The sequence below is a fragment of the Poromitra crassiceps genome, assembly GCF_964638095.1.
Source record: "Poromitra crassiceps genome assembly, chromosome: 2".
Classification (NCBI taxonomy): domain Eukaryota; kingdom Metazoa; phylum Chordata; class Actinopteri; order Beryciformes; family Melamphaidae; genus Poromitra; species Poromitra crassiceps.
The window spans coordinates 14824048-14841547 of record NC_139624.1 but is presented as its reverse complement, the minus strand read 5'-3'; the positions used below and the strand labels follow the sequence as shown (position 1 = coordinate 14841547).

Below are 17500 nucleotides of genomic sequence, written 5' to 3'. Positions count from 1 at the left end.
TCACTCCTTCTCTCTCCAGCATGCGGATGCCCATGGTGTCCCTGGTGTTGACAGACAGCATCTCCCCCCCGGATACAGAAACGAAGATCTTTCCATCCGTTAAACATCCAGACACATTGCACAACATCAGCCCAACCACCTCAGGCTTGTCCTGGCCAAAGTAACCATACCTCAGAACCCTCTGTTCTGCCACAGGCCAGTCGATGTCCACGTCAATGTCTACACTATACTCTGGCAGCATCTCATAGTAGGAGATCTTGCCGCCCAGTATAGTTTTCTTCTTCTCTAGGAGATCTCTGGTGCCTATGTAGAAGGAGCCGTTCTCACAGAGTTCTCCATCCCAGTCCTGACGCCGTGGCCGGTTCGCTGGATCTAAATTGAACGGCTTGGTCATCTCACCAGCTCCTTTCTTGACCTCTTTCCAGCGGAACTGGTGTCTTCTGACCACAGCAACGACTGAGTCGAAGTCCTGCAGCGTGATCATCTCCAAGGCTTCCTTCACATGGAAAGGATGGAGACAGGGGGATGTAGCCTGGATGTGACAGATCACATCTACCTCTGGGTTAAGCCTGATAAACTCCTGGATGGTCTCCAGTGAAGAAGAAGAAGAATCTCTGGAAACTCCAGGGCTCCTGCGGTGCACCTTGGCCCCCCAAGCCTTTGCTACCTTCTCTATCTCATCGTGGTCAGTTGACACCCACACACTGTCGAACATGTTGGAGTCCATCGCAGCTCTCAATACCCATCCGATGAGGGGAACCCCGGCTAGCATTTTGATATTTTTCGGAGGAATCCCTCTGCTTCCCCCCCTCGCCAGAACCAAGGCAGTGATGCGTCTCTTTGGAGCCCTGACTTGCTTGGCGGACACAAGTCCATCCTGCACATCACCGTCAATGCCATTGCCAGAGTTAACTCTCTTCCGTGCAGCCATTAGTAATGACCAAACAACACTGACCCGCTTATTGGCTTGTAAATCAGAATATCTGCCCCTTTAGGTCGATCCAAGTAAACGAAAGGTTGAGTCGACTAGAGTAGTGCATTCACCAACACTATCGCAGAAGAAGAGTAGTGCATTCACCAACACTATCGCAGAAGAATGAAGAACTGACCGGAAAACTGGCACAAACGCATGAGCTCAAGGAACCTAGTATATATAGAAGGAAAAGACATCACTCACGTCACAGCGTTCGAATTTTGTCATCAGTGATGTCATAAATCCCAGATGGTCAAAGTGGGATTTATGACATCACGGATGATGTCACGGCGGGACAATCACAGCGGGACAGACACACAGAGCCCGAGCTCCCGTTTATGGTGGTGGGGATTCATCAAAGAAATAAGGATAACCTAATCTACATGTTTGAGCCACAATGACTCACCGCAAATGTCTAATCAATGAATGGATGCAAACAAAAGGTGGCTCAGGAAAACAAAGTAAAAAATATGTTACGTTTCTATCGACAGATATGTTCAATCTCAACGTTTGTCTAACAAAAAGTCTACATTTCAACGGCAGTCCCATTTAATCTCTTTCTTATCTATCTGTCTAACTATAGAGGTTTTCACGGAATGGTCAGTCCTGCACTTGTATGTTTTTCCCCCCTTTTCTGTCCATAGCAAACACTGCAACAGGAAGTGAGCTGGGGTTCAATTTAGAATGTTTTTGTTGTCAAGTTAAAACCTCTCTCTCTCTCTCTCTCTCTCTCTCTCTATATATATATATATATATACCGGTATATATATATATATATATATATATATATATATATATATATATATATATATATATATAAAAGGGGCAAGTGGGCAATCTCTGTCTGTTGTCATAAGAGCAAAATCATCTTATGACATCACTGATGATGTCATAGGCACTGATGGTGTCATAGGCATTGTGACGTTATCAGTGATGTCATGAATCATAAGCGAGTGACATCACTGAGAATATGCCGCGCAGTGGCCAAGCTGCGTATGCGAGCTGCAGGGTGGGCGAGCCCACGCAGCAGGCGAGCCTAGGAATCGAGCGCGCGTAGTTTAGCATAAATCCACAGAACAATGGATGACATCACTGATGGAGCTTCAACAGACCTGATAAATCTGATGAGGTGGTGGTACCCAAGAACATCTGCCTCTTTATCTCAGCCTGGCAGGTATGCTATCCATGTTCTCTCTCTCATTGCAAAAGGAACATTCATGCTGTAGGACTCTCTCTCACACTCACACACGCACACGCACACGCGCACGCACATGCACACGCACACGCACACGCACACACACACACACACACACACACGCACACACACACACACACACACACAGGAATGTTGTTGCCCCATAAGGCGGAGCTGTGTGTAACTATTGAATTAGAGTTAATGGGATGAGTGAAGAGCTGCTGACTGTTACACCACCACTTCTGTTACATACATACACGCACACGCACACGCACACGCACACACACGCACGCACGCACACACACACACACACACACACACACACACACACACACACACACACACAGGCTGTTGTTTGGCCCATATTAGGAATGACCCTGAACTAAACAACACATTGGACAGCGTGACGTTGTGTTTTTCACGCTGCCTTTAGGTGCTGCTGGGAAAGTCCCAAACCTGCCCTCAAAATAGACAGCTCATATTTAGGCTACTTGTTTAGATCATAATAAGGCCAGCAGCACTGTATCCCTCCGCCCATCTGTTTGGCTCAGAAGGTGCTGCTGTGGAGTGATCCAGGCACGTTATGTGGCTGAGAGATGTAGTGCCAAAGCAAATGAAAGCACTGAAGGTGTTGACGGCTACAAAAAGTAGGGATGTTTGTGTGGAGAAAGTAACGTTCAACTCCGACTCCATTCTGGTGTCTCAAGTCGCTCATCTATAATGAAAATCTGAAATCTGATAATCCAATCCAATAATGTGAGGAGCAGCTACTGTGCTACTGAGCAGCTACTGTAGCCAGCCGCTACATTGAAGATCTCAGCTAAAAACAGGGTGTAAATGACCTTTTTTCAAGTCAACTTGGCATCTCAGGGCTTGTGGAGACTTGGATTACGCTGAGCCGTATGGTTTCTTTTTCGGTTGTTTTGTGAGTTTTTTGCTTGTGACACAGCTCTACTTGCGTGATGCGCCCAGTCTCCATTTCTCCAAACCGGGAGCGCGCCGGCTGCATTCTACTGCATGTAGTCCACTGACTGTCAGCAAGTACCTCATACATCCCCACATCAACATAAATCACAACTATCCCTTTAAGATGCTGTGAGCCCACTGTGTGTCTGCAGGCAGATTCACACAAACAACACAGAGGCAACAACACTGAAAATGACTGAAAACACCAATCCAGAGAGAGAGAGAGAGAGAGAGAGAGAGAGAGAGAGAGAGAGAGGGTGGGAGGGTGGGGGGAGACAGACAGACAGGGTGAGAGGGATGGAGAGAGAGAGAGAGAGGGTGGGAGGGTGGGGGGAGACAGACAGACAGGGTGAGAGGGATGGAGGGAGAGAGAGAGAGAGAGAGGGAGGGTGGGTAGGTGGGGGGAGACAGACAGACAGGGTGAGAGGGATGGAGAGAGAGAGAGAGAGGGTGGGAGGGTGGGGGGAGACAGACAGACAGGGTGAGAGGGATGGAGGGAGAGAGAGAGAGAGAGAGGGAGGGTGGGTGGGTGGGTGGGGGGAGACAGACAGACAGGGTGAGAGGGATGGAGAGAGAGAGGGGAGGGTGGGTAGGAGGGTGGGGGGAGACAGACAGACAGGGTGAGAGGGATGGAGGGAGAGAGAGAGAGAGAGAGAGAGGGAGGGTGGGGGAGACAGACAGACAGGGTGAGAGGGATGGAGGGAGAGAGAGAGAGGGAGGGTGGGGGGAGACAGACAGACAGGGTGAGAGGGATGGAGGGAGAGAGAGAGAGGGAGGGTGGGGGGAGACAGACAGACAGGGTGAGAGGGATGGAGGGAGAGAGAGAGAGGGAGGGTGGGGGGAGACAGACAGACAGGGTGAGAGGGATGGAGGGAGAGAGAGAGAGAGGGAGGGTGGGTGGGAGGGGGGAGACAGACAGACAGGGTGAGAGGGATGGAGGGAGAGAGAGAGAGAGGGAGGGTGGGAGAGGGGGGGGAGACAGACAGACAGGGTGAGAGGGATGGAGGGAGAGAGAGAGAGAGAGAGAGAGGGAGGGTGGGGGAGACAGACAGACAGGGTGAGAGGGATGGAGGGAGAGAGAGAGAGGGAGGGTGGGGGGAGACAGACAGACAGGGTGAGAGGGATGGAGGGAGAGAGAGAGGGAGGGTGGGGGGAGACAGACAGTCAGACAGACAGACAGAGAGAGAGAGAGAGAGAGAGAGAGAGAGAGAGAGAGAGAGGGTGGCGGGAGACAGACAGACAGAGTGAAAGAGAGGGAGAGAGAGAGAGAGAGAGAGAGAGAGAGAGGGAGGGAGGGTGGGGGAAGACAGACAGACAGACAGAGCGAGAGAGAGAGAGGGTGGAGACAGACAGACAGACAGACAGAGCGAAAGAGAGGGAGAGAGAGAGAGAGAGAGAGAGAGAGGGAGGGTGGGGGAAGACAGACAGACAGACAGAGGGAGAGAGAGAGAGAGACAGAGAGAAGATGAATCTTCACATGAGATCAAAGAGAAGATGATGAGAAGAAAACAGAAAAGAAGATTGAGCGCATTCTTGCCCATGACCTTCTCCTCCTTCTCTTCTTATAGAGACAGATTTACTGAGAGAGAGACACAGACAGAGAGAGAGAGAGAGAGACAGAGAGGGAGGGTGGGGGAAGACAGACAGACAGACAGAGGGAGAGAGAGAGAGAGAGAGAGACAGAGAGGGAGAGACAGACAGACAGAGACACAGAGAGAGAGAAAGAGACACACACAGAGAGACAGACAGACACAGAGAGACAGACAGAGAGAGAGAGAGAAAGACAGAGAGAAAGAGACAGAGACACAGAGAGACAGACAGGCAGAGAGAGACAGAAAGAGAGACAGACAGAGACACAGAGAGAGAAAGACAGAGAGAAAGAGACAAAGAGAGACAGACAGAGAGAGAGAGACAGAGAAAGAGACAGACAGACAAGAGACACAGAGAGACAGACAGGCAGAGAGAGACAGAGAGACAGGCAGAGAGAGAGACAGAGAGAGAGAGACAGACAGAGACAGACAGAGACAGAGAGACAGACAGGCAGAGAGAGAGACAGACAGACAGAGACAGAGAGACAGACAGGCAGAGAGTGACAGAGAGAGACAGATAGAGACACAGAGAGACAGACAGCCAGAGACAGAGAGACAGACAGGCAGAGAGAGAGACAGACAGACAGGCAGAGAGAGACAGAGAGAGACAGACAGAGACACAGAGAGACAGACAGACAGAGACACAGAGGGGCCCTTTACACGAGGACAGTTTCTGGAAGAAACGACACAATAGTGTTTCCTTCACACCTTTTCCTTCACACCTTCTCCCTGTTTACATGAGCGCTGTTGAATTTTTAAAACGCCGTAATGTACATGCCATGTCGCTAGGTGGCAGTGTGTCACCTTATTATTTGCCCATACAAGGATGCTTCTGCATGACGTCATTTCGTAATCGTCTTTCCGGTTTTAAACACGGAAGTAGAGTACGCCTACCGCAGTCATTTAGACTTGACAAAAAGCTGTTTTCAAGCAAAAAAAAACCCAAACTGTTTTAAAGTCGGGTGAGAATGTAACATATATGTGACCAGTTTATCAGAATAACGGCCATTGGAAATATTTAACGAGCAGCGAGGACCGGGAGCGCTGACTGTGATCTGTCAAACCCTACTGTAGGCTACTGGCAGTGAGAAAACACTGTCGACGTGCTTTTGTAACTAACGTTAAATGCCGACCGGGTACAGCCATCGGCTCCTCGCAGCAGTAACGTTATGAACATGTAACTGAAGTTGGCCGCAGTGTAGCTTAATTCTGAATGTTGCCAAACTTCATTCATACTGACGTTTTATTTTGAAAATGGTTGCCAACTCGCGCACGGCTATGGCGTAATCGCGTGTGCAGGCACGTCAGAATTCCTGAAATGAGCCGTGTCAAAGCGATTACATGGTGCGCGCAGCGGGGAGCGTCACCAAGAATTTCACTCTGGAGAGTGGTTTCAAAATGTGTGGTTTCCTAAGCCCAAATTCGCCGTCGCCGTCTAAAAGGGAGGCACTAACGATAAAATAATTCCCCGTCACCATAGGAAACTGTCCTCGTGTCCACAGAGACAGCGAGAGAGAGAGACACAAACAGAGAGACAGACAGAGACACACAGACAGAGAGACAGACAGGCAGAGAGACAGACAGAGAGAGACACATAGAGACAGACAGACAGAGACACAGAGACAGCGAGAGAGAGAGACACAGAGAGACAGACAGACAGAGACACAGAGACAACGAGAGAGAGAGACACACAGAGACACAGAGAGACACAGAGAGACAGAGACAGAGAGACAGACAGACAGAGAGAGACACAGAGAGACAGACAGACAGAGACACAGAGACAGCGAGAGAGAGAGAGACAGAGAGACAGACAGACAGAGAGAGACACAGAGAGACAGACAGACAGAGACACAGAGACAGCGAGAGAGAGAGACACAGAGAGACAGACAGACAGAGACACAGAGACAGAGAGACAGACAGACACAGAGAGAGACACAGAGAGACACAGAGACAGAGAGACAGACAGACAGACAGAGAGAGACACAGAGAGACAGACAGACAGAGACACAGAGACAGCGAGAGAGAGAGACACAGAGAGACAGACAGACAGAGACACAGAGACAGCGAGAGAGAGAGACACAGAGAGAGACACAGAGAGACACAGAGACAGAGAGACAGACAGACAGACAGAGAGAGACACAGAGAGACAGACAGAGAGAGACACAGAGACAGCCAGAGAGAGACAGAAAGAGAGAGAGACTTCAAAAGGAAAAAGGAAAAAGCCCTTAAGTCTTATGTGTGTCTCTCCCTTCACTCTTCTATCTTCATGATCTGATCATTTGTTCTGCTGAGTTTTCCTCTGTCTACAAAAACAGTGACAGGACAGAGTTGAATGAGTTTAGCCTACATGCACATTAACATTGTGAATGAGTTTAGCCTACATGCACATTAACATTGTGAATGAGTTTAGCCTACATGCACATTAACATTGTGAATGAGTTTAGCCTACAAGCACATTAACATTGTGAATGAGTTTAGCCTACATGCACATTAACATTGTGAATGAGTTTAGCCTACAAGCACATTAACATTGTGAATGAGTTTAGCCTACATGCACATTAACATTGTGATTGAGTTTAGCCTACATGCACATTAACGTTGTGAATGAGTTTAGCCTACAAGCACATTAACATTGTGAATGAGTTTAGCCTACAAGCACATTAACGTTGTGAATGAGTTTAGCCTACATGCACATTAACGTTGTGAATGAGTTTAGCCTACAAGCACATTAACATTGTGAATGAGTTTAGCATACATGCACATTAACGTTGTGAATGAGTTTAGCCTACATGCACATTAACATTGTGAATGAGTTTAGCCTACATGGTCATTAACGTTGTGAATGAGTTTAGCCTACAAGCACATTAACATTGTGAATGAGTTTAGCCTACAAGCACATTAACATTGTGAATGAGTTTAGCCTACAAGCACATTAACATTGTGAATGAGTTTAGCCTACATGCACATTAACATTGTGAATGAGTTTAGCCTACATGCACATTAACGTTGTGAATGAGTTTAGCCTACAAGCACATTAACATTGTGAATGAGTTTAGCCTACATGCACATTAACATTGTGAATGAGTTTAGCCTACAAGCACATTAACATTGTGAATGAGTTTAGCCTACAAGCACATTAACATTGTGAATGAGTTTAGCCTACATGCACATTAACATTGTGAATGAGTTTAGCCTACATGCACATTAACGTTGTGAATGAGTTTAGCCTACAAGCACATTAACATTGTGAATGAGTTTAGCCTACATGCACATTAACATTGTGAATGAGTTTAGCCTACATGCACATTAACATTGTGAATGAGTTTAGCCTACAAGCACATTAACATTGTGAATGAGTTTAGCCTACATGCACATTAACATTGTGAATGAGTTTAGCCTACAAGCACATTAACATTGTGAATGAGTTTAGCCTACATGCACATTAACATTGTGAATGAGTTTAGCCTACAAGCACATTAACATTGTGAATGAGTTTAGCCTACAAGCACATTAACATTGTGAATGAGTTTAGCCTACATGCACATTAACATTGTGAATGAGTTTAGCCTACATGCACATTAACATTGTGAATGAGTTTAGCCTACAAGCACATTAACATTGTGAATGAGTTTAGCCTACATGCACATTAACATTGTGAATGAGTTTAGCCTACATGCACATTAACGTTGTGAATGAGTTTAGCCTACAAGCACATTAACATTGTGAATGAGTTTAGCCTACATGCACATTAACATTGTGAATGAGTTTAGCCTACATGCACATTAATATTGTGAATGAGTTTAGCCTACAAGCACATTAACATTGTGAATGAGTTTAGCCTACATGCACATTAACATTGTGAATGAGTTTAGCCTACAAGCACATTAACATTGTGAATGAGTTTAGCCTACATGCACATTAACATTGTGAATGAGTTTAGCCTACAAGCACATTAACATTGTGAATGAGTTTAGCCTAGATGCACATTAACATTGTGAATGAGTTTAGCCTACATGCACATTAACATTGTGAATGAGTTTAGCCTACAAGCACATTAACATTGTGAATGAGTTTAGCCTACATGCACATTAACATTGTGAATGAGTTTAGCCTACAAGCACATTAACATTGTGAATGAGTTTAGCCTACATGCACATTAACATTGTGAATGAGTTTAGCCTACAAGCACATTAACATTGTGAATGAGTTTAGCCTACATGCACATTAACATTGTGAATGAGTTTAGCCTACATGCACATTAATATTGTGAATGAGTTTAGCCTACAAGCACATTAACATTGTGAATGAGTTTAGCCTACATGCACATTAACATTGTGAATGAGTTTAGCCTACAAGCACATTAACATTGTGAATGAGTTTAGCCTACATGCACATTAACATTGTGAATGAGTTTAGCCTACAAGCACATTAACATTGTGAATGAGTTTAGCCTACATGCACATTAACATTGTGAATGAGTTTAGCCTACATGCACATTAACATTGTGAATGAGTTTAGCCTACAAGCACATTAACATTGTGAATGAGTTTAGCCTACATGCACATTAACATTGTGAATGAGTTTAGCCTACATGCACATTAACATTGTGAATGAGTTTAGCCTACATGCACATTAACATTGTGAATGAGTTTAGCCTACAAGCTAGGGGTGTCACGATACACTCAGTTCACGATACGATACGTATCACGATACTGGGTTCACGATAACGATACGATACGATACGATTTTAACAATATTTTTTTAAACTTGAATAATGACAATATATGACTGGAAAAGTAGTATTTTATTTGAAATGCACAAATACAAAACATGCTGTTGTGGGAAATTGTTATTACAATAACAACTAGAAAAAACATGAGATTGGAGATAAGGCTTATCTTGAAATAGAATGAGTTACACCGTCACTTAGATTTACTTTGAACTAAAAGGTTTCTCAGCAGTATAAATTCTCATTATGCATCTTCAGTTTTTCTTCAAACTCAAACAACAAGACTTTTCTTAATCTATTTTTTATGCATCTTCAGTTTTTCCTGTCAAGTAAACAGTTTTGCCAGAAACTCAATTGAATGGTTTCTCTCCTGTATAACTTCTCATGTGTCTCTTCAGAGACTTGTTCAACTGAACTACTTTCCACACATTGAACTTCAACAAACAAAGACGTTTCTTAGTCTATTTTTTGGAGGGAAAAAAAAAAAAAAAAAAATTTTTTTTTTTTTTTGCGATATGAGATTTCATCTCAACGATACATATCGTGACGTTTTACTATCGCGAAATTTCGTGGGACGATATATTGTGACACCCCTACTACAAGCACATTAACATTGTGAATGAGTTTAGCCTACATGCACATTAACATTGTGAATGAGTTTAGCCTACAAGCACATTAACATTGTGAATGAGTTTAGCCTACATGCACATTAACATTGTGAATGAGTTTAGCCTACATGCACATTAACATTGTGAATGAGTTTAGCCTACATGCACATTAACGTTGTGAATGAGTTTAGCCTACAAGCACATTAACATTGTGAATGAGTTTAGCCTACAAGCACATTAACATTGTGAATGAGTTTAGCCTACAAGCACATTAACATTGTGAATGAGTTTAGCCTACAAGCACATTAACATTGTGAATGAGTTTAGCCTACAAGCACATTAACATTGTGAATGAGTTTAGCCTACAAGCACATTAACATTGTGAATGAGTTTAGCCTACATGCACATTAACATTGTGAATGAGTTTAGCCTACATGCACATTAACGTTGTGAATGAGTTTAGCCTACAAGCACATTAACATTGTGAATGAGTTTAGCCTACAAGCACATTAACATTGTGAATGAGTTTAGCCTACAAGCACATTAACATTGTGAATGAGTTTAGCCTACAAGCACATTAACATTGTGAATGAGTTTAGCCTACAAGCACATTAACATTGTGAATGAGTTTAGCCCTTGAAGGATAATTTCATTACACTGTATGTGTCTAATAAACTCATCGTGACACATTTTTTTCAGATTGGTCGAGTACTCACAGAGATAGCCTTGTTTACAGCTGGAGCAATGTGCTCAAACAACTACACATGTAAGTTACCCAGTCAGGTAATTGCGCGCAGCATCGTAAATACACACGTTTGCTAATAAAACTGCACTCTACGTTAGTATCTGAATTGACGAACATACTCGTCCTTGGCACTCAATGAGTTAACTGATGTGATTTATTGTACACTACTGTGTGTTTTTCTTTCTTGTATTTTTAAAGTGTGTGTCTCATAACTCCTAGTGAGTGGTCCACAATACATGTTGTATGTACCAAATTGTTTTTATGCTGTTGTATTGAGGAGTGACACAAATACAATTTTCTACTCTACTCTACTCTACACATGCGGGGTGCAAATCAGGCAGTGATGGAAATGGGGCAGTGACAGACTGACAGCGCCACTCACACTGAAATCAACCCATGTCCCACAGTCCCACCCACCTCCAGGTGGGTCGCCAAGCCGCGTCGGCCAACGTGGGTTAACCCTTTCAAACACAAAGGTCACCTGTAGAGCCCGACCGATACTGGATGTTTGAGGCCGATGCCGATACCGATATTAGGGAGTAAAAAAATTCCGATATCCATATATCGGCCGATATTCTTATATTAAATATACACATTATATTACACAATGTTTTTGCAATGATCCCTGAAATATGAAAACACTTGACAAAGATATGACTTGACAGGACTTGAGATATGTAATGTAGGCAGGATATTTTACAGCTTATCAATCAACGTTATTGTCCAAAATGACATCAATGCAATGAAACAGTCAACTGAACTGGGGATTTAATAATGATAAATAACTAGAAATACAAAAACACAAATAGAACATATATAAAATATAACTTGAATTAAGAAAAAATATCAAATATACACAACATGTTGTCTATGACTTAAAAAATACAAAATAAAGATATATCGGCATATCGGCCAACATATCGGCCGATACCGATATATCGGTTATCGGCCGATATAACCTGCAATAACCCTGTTTGGCCCTCAGTCTGAAAGGGGTAAGAGAGAGAGAGAGAGAAAGAGAGAGAGAGATAGATAATGTTATAATGCAGAATGCCATAGCAAGACATAACAGGGAAAACAGTGGCCTTCTCTCTCTCTCTCTCACACACACACACACACACACACACACACACACACACACACACACACACACACACACACACACACTCATGCACACACACACACACACACACACACACACACACTCATGCATGCGCACAAACACACACACACAGCAGATGCGCAGAAATGTTTGGACCCGCACAGTGCCGTAGAGTAGCTATGTGGGGCCCCAGTGTAAGCAATTTTGATGGGGCCCTAGTACACGCTAGTGATGAAGTACACACACGCAAGCAACGCATGCACACACACACACACACACACACACACACACACACACACACACACACACACACACACACACACACACACACACACACACATACACACACACACCATTAGGCATAGCATAGGCTATATACTGCATATAAATTATATTATACCAACATGTTGTATTTTACAGTTGAATGAGTTACTTATAGGCTATTGGATGGGGGGTGGATAGAGAGGTCATAGAGCAAGTCATCAGAACCATGGACAGTGCTCTGACATCTGCTAACTGTTAGCAGATAAATACTTTGATTGTCTGTTAGCAGCTAACAGGCAGTCAAAGTATTTAAAGTGTAACTTACCCCCAAAACACTTTTTTCAGTTTTTAACCAATATATATGACATTGGGGGTGGTGTGTGAAGAATTCTGGTCAAAATTTCCACATTTGAGACCAAACTGTTGCCATTGTACCATTTGTATCATTTTCAGCAGCATAAGTTCCCTCTATGGGTTGAACACTGCTTTTTTTTATGCCCTCAAATGAATGGGATATTTGGTACATCGTGACGTCACGGTGGGGTTAGCACGCGCCCCACTCATGTGATCCCCCCCCCCCCCCCCCCCCCCATTGATTATTACTGTAGTTCACGCGGTGCGAGCCCTTTAAGACCAGTGCATCTATGGGTAATGGCTACTGTGGCTAATATTAGCCGCTAGTTAGTTATGTTATAGGCAGTAAAATGCCACTGAATGACCAAATTGATATAACTTTTAACCATTTCGAGTAACACTGTTTCCATACGGATCACCAGCATTAGTTTGTTGTTTATAACGTGGCTATATTCATAACGTTTATCTCGGATGCGTTATTTCGAATCCCACATAGGTTACGCCTCGAATCCCACATAGGTTACGCTAAAACCCACATAGGTTACGCCTCGAATCCCACATAGGTTACGCTAAAGCCACCACCGCAAAGCGTGTGGGTTTCAGGACGAAACAGTCTCGAGCCACTAACGTCATCTTTAGAGCACAATATTCCTGGAATGCAAGTTTAACTAAACAGTTACATGTCCTCTGCATTCTACATCAAATGAAGATATTACGGGTTGTTTTATTTTGTATGTTACATACTTATTCATAGCTTTCAAGGAGCGTTACGTGCTGCCGGGAACACCCACCTGACGGTCAAAAAAAAACTTGTTCATTCTGCTGCCCGCCGAGTCGACTAGTTTCTCACGCTGTGTTTGTTCAGCCAAAATGCCGGATACCTGTTGTGCTATCGGTTGCACTAACCGAGGAGGAGACACGCCTGGCTTGTGCTTTTACAGAATCCCGTCGGAGAAAGAAAACTCAGACAGGAGGAGGTTGTGGATTTGTGCGATTAGACGTGGTTCAGTCGCTGGGGAGGGCAAATGGCTTTTTTTTCTACCATCAAAGTACACACGTCTTTGCGGCCAACATTTCATCAAAGGTAAGCTCAAGTAACGTTAACGGGGTATTAATCATTATTGTAACGTTACTTGAGCTTACCTTTGATGAAATGTTGGCCGCAAAGACGTGTGTACTTTGATGGTAGAAAAAAAGCCATTTGCCCTCCCCAGCGACTGAACCACGTCTAATCGCACAAATCCACAACCTCCTCCTTTCTGAGTTTTCTTTCTCCGACGGGATTCTGTAAAAGCACAAGCCAGGCGTGTCTCCTCGTCAGTTAGTGCAACCGATAGCACAACAGGTATCCGGCATTTTGGCTGAACAAACACAGCGTGAGAAACTAGTCGACTCGGCGGGCAGCGGAATGAACAAGGTTTTTTTTTACCGTCAGGTGGGCGCCAGGTGGGCGTTCCCGGCAGCACGTAACGCCCCTTGAAAGCTATGAATTGGCCAATATATGTTAGTTTATGGGGGAGTAATTCTGCCAGGTAAGGAGGGGAGTGTGGGAGGCCATCTTGCCTGCGGGGTTTTCAGATCGAGTGGAGAGCTGTTTTGCAGGAAATCTGGGGCGGTAAGTCCCGCTTTAAATGTGAAAACAAGCATCAGCACCTAGTGGACATTTCACTGTGGGTCTGAAATGACCGCTGACTTTAAGAGGCGAGAGGCGGAGCTCCGCAGACTGCGTGCGCACCCCGCTCGGGCCGAGGTGTTCATACTCAGAGTGCTGCTCAGAGCACCGCTAGATCTCTCTCTCAACACAGCACATTACTTGAAATGACTAAAAACGAACAGTTAGAAATCAAAGTTGACCACATGGGTCAAGACATGTGGTCAAAACATGGCTCAGTGTAGCCTACTTACTTCTTCATTTCATTTCTCTTCCTGTCTCTCCCATGGATCTGTTGTCTCCCTGCAAAGCGGAGCGGAGTGGCGCGGCACGCTGCTAGAAAAATCTGGCGACGCGCGTTTACGGCTGCGGTGGCCTCGCCCCCCACCGTAATGACGTCATATTGGCCACACGACCCTCGCGGGTGGAAGCGCGCATGGAGTATGTCCCGCCCTTTAAGGCTCCATTTACTATAGAGTTGTAAACAAGACAGAGATCGAGCGAGAGCTTTGGCAATTTTGTTATGACATTCATGCCAATAAAGAAAATTGACATTGAATTGAGAGAGAGAGAGAGAGAGAGAGAGAGAGGGGGGGGGGAGAAAGAGGGGGAGAGAGCAAGAGAGAGGAGGGGGGGGGAGAGGGAGAGTCATAAAGAGGAAGAGAGCAAACACATTGTTGTTATTTTCATAAGATTTGTTGACTTAAATGCTAAAAAAAAACACCAGCCTTGTCCTTTAATTAAAAAGCTCTTAAAAATTTGTTTTTGTTTTTCTGAGACGTGCAGACGAACTGAACAGAATATTTATGCAAATTATCACTATCAAATTATCATTGTCGTTATTATAGGTAAGTAATGTGTGTGTGTGTGTGTGTGTGTGTGTGTGTGTGTGTTTGTGTGTGCGTGCGTGTGTGTGTGTGTGTGTGTGTGTGTGTGTGTGTGTGTGTGTGTGTGTGTGTGTGTGTGTGTGTGTGTGTGTGTGTGTGTGTGTGTGTCCTGCCTGCAGCAGCCTGTACAGTGGGAGCGAGACTCTACTTGTCTGTTGGAAAATCACTGGAACCTTCTGCCAGCTGCTGCAGGAACAGAGTGATGTCTGACCAAAACAGTTTTCCTTCAATTTCCTGCAGAGATGGGAAGTAACTAAGTACAAATACTTTGTTACTGTACTTAAGCTAAGTCTCTATACTTTACTGAGTATTTATTTTTCTGACAACTTTTTTCTTTTACTCCCTACATTTTAACACAAATATCTGTACTTTCTACTCGTTACATTTTCAAAACAGGCTTGTACTTTCGTTTTAATGCAGGACAGACAAAAACTGTATTCTACCAGCTCTACCAGCTTTCACATCATCTGCACCTTTTTTTGTGGAAAAATCACATCATACAAATGATGAATCAAAGCAGTCTTCATACATCTTAACACATGTTTGGAATCAGATCTTTTAAGTGTAATAGTCTTCGAATCATATTAATAATGAATCATTATTAATTAATAATTAATTAATAATTAATTCTGACATGGAAGTGAACAGCTGTTCTGCTGTTCTAACTACAGATAGTTTATTTTTATTTGTTCTGTATGTGCACATCTACAGAATCACATTGAGCATAGAGACACTGCATGAAATAGGCCACGCCCATCACGGGGGAAAAGCTCCGTTCATTTCCACACACCAGCGTCCTTTTCCTTGAATTAAACATAGCTAAAAGCTGTTGAGTGGTGGGCTGCGCAGACAACAAATGTAAAAAATCGCCAGTTAAAGTTTTTTTGTACTCCCGAGCAAAACAAGGAAGCCATTGAGAATTGGCGAGAAGAAAAATGTGGATCTAGCTGTCAAGAAGTAAGTTGGAGTGTTCATCTTCCGTATATACGATCTTTTTGTGCAACACGCAACCATGCACGTGACATAGGAGAACGCCAGGATTGGAGGGGGGGGTTTCTGTTTTCCCCCGTCTTGGGCGTGGTTTCTGAATGATGACGCGTTACGCAGTGTCTCTATTAATGAGCCGTGCCAGCTGGTGGGGGCGGAGTTTCTGCAGCCAGACCAAAAGGGATTTCTCAGTGCAGAAAACACGAAGAGAAGGTAAACACTGTCCATCTGCTTATATCACCGAGATTCTAATGATACAAAGTGGGTTAAACATCACAAAGCCGTCCTTTAAGGAAATAATTTGTGTACTTTTCCCATCTCTGTGAAAACAGGAGGTGTGGTCAGGACCCCCTGCCGTCACTTGGTAACGGGTGGGGTTAGTGTTCGTAACAGGTGGGGTTATGGCTCATTTCCACCACATATAACAGCACAGTACAGCTCTACTCTACCTGGCCTTACTCGTCTCTACTTGATATAGACTCTGCTTCCATAGCAAGTTTACTCACCTCCGCCCACACCTGGTCGTCATAGCGACCGCATATCTGCCCTCCGCCCAAGTAGGCTATAACATATAACATTAAAATATCCATACACTGAACTTTTAAACTGGTTATGAATACTGGTGCCTCTAAATCATGGGTTCCCAACCTTTTTTGTGCCAAGGACCGGTAGATACATTGTTGCGGACCGGTTGTCAATTTTAATGGTTTTAGTTACATATATATTTACTCACCGGGTGGCGACAAAGGGTAAATAACAGCCTTTTGTGTTGTACTGTATGTAGCCTATACAGTATTTATGTTTTTGTTTAAACTACAAACATAAATAAACATCAACTTGAAACTATGTTTCAACTACCACACACAGCCTATAATATTATAGCCTATGTTTTTTTATTTCTTTATTTTTTTGGACCGGCTCGTGGCCCGGTACCAAATGCGTTGCGGCCCGGTACCGGTCCGCGGCCCGGTGTTTGGGGACCACTGCTCTAAATGACCTACAGTGTACATGGGCAAATGTGACAATCGGCCAGGAGAATGGATATCACTTTGTTGTTACTCATAAGAGGGTAGGGGGTTACGCTACGGAGAGAGCCACTACCCCGGCGGTCACTCACCAGGCAAGACCGCAGCTTTGCTAAACCCCCGCCTCCGGCATAGCGGAGCCGACGCTGCACACAACTACAAAGGGCTGACCGAGCAGCTGACTTTTTCTCTCTCAAAACAACTGAAAACCACCGTCATGTTAAAGCTGAGCAAGGAGGAGTTCGATTTTATTTCACCAGAGCCGAAGGCAGCAACACCAAAGACTGATGGAAATAACAGAAGAGAGGGTAAGCCCCACTAAACTGGTATCCAGCATTGACAGTCAGTAGATACAGTAAACACAATTCTGCCTGACCAATCAGTCGTCTGCAGTGTTTTCACGTCACCGTATGGTACCGGGTTCA

At 44.3% G+C, this 17500-nt stretch overlaps 1 protein-coding gene and 1 pseudogene across 2 annotated transcripts in view; both read right to left on the bottom strand.

Annotated features, from left to right (window-relative positions):
* LOC310791040 (N-acylneuraminate cytidylyltransferase pseudogene) overlaps positions 1–931 on the bottom strand; it is a 1317-nt pseudogene extending 386 nt beyond the window's left edge. The window contains exon 1 of the transcript in view: positions 1–931. This exon is cut by the window's left edge and continues 386 nt beyond it. The product of the transcript in view is annotated as an N-acylneuraminate cytidylyltransferase pseudogene (transcript).
* Positions 1–17500, bottom strand: part of LOC310789041 (melanoma receptor tyrosine-protein kinase-like) — a gene marked incomplete at its 3' end in the record, with an annotated part of 123986 nt that overhangs the window by 79069 nt on the left and 27417 nt on the right. The gene's annotated exons all lie outside the window — the stretch shown is intronic.